Source organism: Heptranchias perlo, chromosome 45, assembly GCF_035084215.1.
Source record: "Heptranchias perlo isolate sHepPer1 chromosome 45, sHepPer1.hap1, whole genome shotgun sequence".
Lineage (NCBI taxonomy): Eukaryota > Metazoa > Chordata > Chondrichthyes > Hexanchiformes > Hexanchidae > Heptranchias > Heptranchias perlo.
Window position 1 is genome coordinate 2,086,304 of NC_090369.1, and position 3,650 is coordinate 2,089,953.

Genomic DNA, 3,650 nt, shown 5'->3' on the forward strand with positions numbered 1-3,650 from the left:
CAACCTCTCACACCCACCGTACAACCTCTCACACCCACTGTGCAACCTCTCACACCCACTGTGCAACCTCTCACACCCACTGTACAACCTCTCACACCCACCGTGCAACCTCTCACACCCACTGTGCATCCCCCTCACACCCACTGTGCATCCCCCTCACACCCACCGTACAACCTCTCACACCTACTGTGCAACCTCTCACACCCACCGTACAACCTCTCACACCCACTGTGCAACCTCTCACACCCACTGTGCATCCCCCTCACACCCACCGTACAACCTCTCACACCCACCGTACAACCTCTCACACCCACCGTGCAACCTCTCACACCCACCGTGCAACCTCTCACACCCACCGTACAACCTCTCACACCCACCGTGCAACCTCTCACACCCACTGTGCATCCCCCTCACACCCACCGTGCAACCTCTCACACCCACCGTGCAACCTCTCACACCCACTGTGCAACCTCTCACACCCACTGTGCAACCTCTCACACCCACTGTGCATCCCCCTCACACCCACCGTACAACCTCTCACACCCACTGTGCAACCTCTCACACCCACTGTGCAACCTCTCACACCCACCGTACAACCTCTCACACCCACTGTGCAACCTCTCACACCCACTGTGCAACCTCTCTCACCCACTGTGCAACCTCACACCCACTGTGCAACCTCTCACACCCACTGTGCAACCTCTCACACCCACTGTGCAACCTCTCACACCCACTGTGCATCCCCCTCACTCCCACCATGCAACCCTCTCACACCTATCGTGCAACTCTCACACACCCATCATGCAACCCTCACACCCACTGTACAACCTCTCACACCCACCGTGCAACCTCTCACACCCACCGTGCAACCTCTCACACCCACCGTACAACCTCTCACACCCACCGTACAACCTCTCACACCCACTGTGCATCCCCCTCACACCCACCGTGCAACCTCTCACACCCACCGTGCAACCTCTCACACCCACTGTGCAACCTCTCACACCCACTGTGCAACCTCTCACACCCACTGTGCATCCCCCTCACACCCACCGTACAACCTCTCACACCCACTGTGCAACCTCTCACACCCACTGTGCAACCCTCTCACACCCACCGTACAACCTCTCACACCCACTGTGCAACCTCTCACACCCACTGTGCAACCTCTCACACCCACTGTGCAACCTCTCACACCCACTGTGCAACCTCTCACACCCACCGTACAACCTCTCACACCCACTGTGCAACCTCTCACACCCACTGTGCAACCTCTCACACCCACTGTGCAACCTCTCACACCCACTGTGCAACCTCTCACACCCACTGTGCATCCCCCTCACACCCACCATGCAACCCTCTCACACCTATCGTGCAACTCTCACACACCCATCATGCAACCCTCACACCCAATGTGTAACCTCTCACACCCACCGTGCAATTCCCTCACACTAAATATGTGACCACCTCAAAGCCAACGTGCGACCATTTCATATCCTCCAGCCCTGTGCCCAGTTCTTCCACTTAAAATCCCGACGCCCTGTCCTGTCTGCCTTGAGCAGGTTCACGCCTGGAGACCTCAGTGTGTGCCTTGGTTTCCCACAGTGCACAGCAGCCCAGCAAATTGCTCAGTGCTCACCTGGAGAAGAGAAAGAAAGACTCCCATTTCGACCAGCACTTTTCACCGCCTCAGGACGTCCCAAAGTGTTTCACAGCCAATGAAGTACTTTCTCGAAGTGTTGTCACTGTTTGTAATGTGAGAAACGCGGCAGCCAATCTGCGCACAGCAAGATCCCACAAACAGCAATGTGATAAATGACCAGATCATCTATTTTTTTTAGTGATGTTGGTTGAGGGATAAATATTGGCCCCAGGACACCAGGGAGAACTCCCCCTGCTCTTCTTCCAATAGTGGCCGTGGGATCTTTTACATCCACCTGAGAGGGACAGACGGGGCCTCGGTTTAACGTCTCATCCGAAGGACGGCACCTCCGACAGTGCGGCGCTCCCTCAGTACTGACCCTCCGACAGTGTGGCGCTCCCTCAGTACTGACCCTCCGACAGTGCGGCGCTCCCTCAGTACTGACCCTCCGACAGCGCGGCGCTCCCTCAGTACTGACCCTCCGACAGTGCGACGCTCCCTCAGTACCGACCCTCCGACAGTGCGGCGCTCCCTCAGTACTGACCCTCCGACAGTGCAGCGCTCCCTCAGTACTGCCCCTCCGACAGTGCGGCGCTCCCTCAGTACTGACCCTCCAACAGTGTGGCGCTCCCTCAGCACTGACCCTCCGACAGTGTGGCGCTCCCTCAGTACTGACCCTCCGACAGTGAAGCACTCCCTCAGTACTGACCCTCCGACAGTGAAGCACTCCCTCAGTACCGACCCTCCGACAGTGCAGCACTCCCTCAGTACTGACCCTCCGACAGTGCGGCGCTCCCTCAGTACTGCCCCTCCGACAGTGCAGCACTCCCTCAGTACTGACCCTCCGACAGTGCGGCGCTCCCTCAGTACTGACCCTCCGACAGTGAAGCACTCCCTCAGTACTGCCCCTCCGACAGTGAAGCGCTCCCTCAGTACTGACCCTCCGACAGTGCGGCGCTCCCTCAGTACTGACCCTCCGACAGTGCGGCGCTCCCTCAGTACTGACCCTCCGACAGTGCGGCGCTCCCTCAGTACTGACCCTCCGACAGTGCAGCGCTCCCTCAGTACTGACCCTCCGACAGTGCGGCGCTCCCTCAGTACTGACCCTCCGACAGTGCGGCGCTCCCTCAGTACTGACCCTCCGACAGTGCAGCGCTCCCTCAGTACTGACCCTCCGACAGTGCAGCGCTCCCTCAGTACTGACCCTCCGACAGTGCGGCGCTCCCTCAGTACTGACCCTCCGACAGTGCAGCGCTCCCTCAGTACTGCAGTGGGGAGTGTCGACCTGGATTGTGGGCTCGAATCTCTGGTGTGGGAGACTTGAACCCGCGCCCCTCTGACTCAGTGTCGAGAGTGAGACTCACTGAGCCCCGGCTGACACCTATAAGATACTTGGGTTGTAACAGCACCAAATCCAAGTCAGCGCTGTCGCAGTCTGACCCCAGCCGGAGCACAGCGTGACTTAAATCATGCAAACTTAGGAAGCGTTTTTATTTTAAATTGAGAAACCTTCAGTTCTGGGCACCGCACCTCAGGAAGGAGATATCGGCCTTGGAGGGGGTGCAGCGCAGATTCACCAGAATGATACCGGGGGTTTAAAGGGTTAAATTACGAGGACGGGTTGCACAGACTCAGCTTGTATTCCCTCGAGTGTAGGAGATTAAGGGGTGATCTAATCGAGGGGTTTAAGATGATTAAAGGATTTGATAGGGTCGATGGAGAGAAACTATTTCCTCTGGTGGGGGGGAGTCCAGAACAAGGGGGCAGAACCTTAAAATTAGAGCCAGGCCGTTCAGGGGTGATGTCAGGAAGCATTTCTTCACACAAAGGGGGAGTGGGAATCTGGAACTCTCTCCCCCAAAAAGGCCGTCGAGCCTGGGGGTCAGTTGGAGCTTTCAGCACTGAGACTGATAGATTTTTGTTAGGCAGGGGATACGGAACCAGTTACGGTAAAAGGAGTTGAGGTACTGATCAGCCATGATCTGATTGAACGGCGGAATAGGCTCGA